Genomic DNA, 1134 nt, shown 5'->3' with positions numbered 1-1134 from the left:
TTTTTTTTTTGTGCGGAACCAGGGATTGAACTCAGACCCTTACGCTTACACTTGCCAGGGAAGCGCTTATTCCACTGAGCCACCTCTCCGGCCCTGGGCTATATTTTCTATTTCCAATCTTATTATATTATGGAAAGCACACTGCTTTGTTTTTGCTCGATTAGCTCTGTGAAGGAGACTACTAAAGACATAAGGCTGCAAATCACCTTTCCCAGTGCTACTGCACATGGACGCTTGTGATCCGCAAATATCTGCTGGTCACATAATCTGAGCACAGACCTCAGCATCTTTACTTTCGGAAAAAGTTGTTAAAGTAACTTTGAAAAGGCTGTAGTTGGTGAACCACTGTTGAAAGAAATAGAGAATTATTCAGTGCCCTTAAACTGCATGTCAGTGTGCTTTCTACTTATGAACAAATATTCTTTTTGGTAGATAAAATAAAGATAAAATGTGCATCTCAAGGCTGACAGATACATTTTGTCAATGTCAGATTTCACACGAGAAATATGTATTATCTAGGGGCTGGAGAGATAGCTCAGTGGAATAAGTGCTTGCTGGCAAGTGCAAGGTCCTGAGTTACATCCTTAAAACCACCTGAAAAAAAAATGTATATATACTACCATTCTTGAGAAATGAAAAATTATACATTTCTTTTATAATTATATGAACTAACTGTAAAAATTTACATACCATAGGACATTGTTTATTTGTATATTGGTTTTTTGACTGTAATAACTAACACATATCTGGTTGTTTGGGTTTTTTGGAGGTTTTTTTGTGTTTTAGGACAGGGTGTACAGTGTGTACAGGGTCTCACTGTGTAGATCTGACTCACAGTCATTCTCCTGTTTACAGCCTCCCAAGTGCTGGGATCAGAGGTGTGTGTCACCACGTTCAGTCTCAATTGCTATCTCAGTATGCCCCAGAGTAGGGGCCAGCACTGCAGGCCAGGGGATCGACCTCCCAGACCCTGTGTTTGCCTAAGCAGGTGCTTTAACTTGCTGAGCTATTTGGCCGGACTACCACATATCTGTTAAACAAAATGAATTACATTTTATGTGATTTTTATAAATGAAGGGTTTTGTAATTTCCTTGAGTGTCTCAGACTGATTCACTAATGAAATGTTTTTTTTT

This window comes from Octodon degus, unplaced genomic scaffold (genome assembly GCF_000260255.1).
Source record: "Octodon degus isolate 3935 unplaced genomic scaffold, OctDeg1.0 scaffold00325, whole genome shotgun sequence".
Taxonomy (NCBI): Eukaryota; Metazoa; Chordata; class Mammalia; order Rodentia; family Octodontidae; genus Octodon; species Octodon degus.
Note: the sequence above shows the minus strand (reverse complement) of the source record.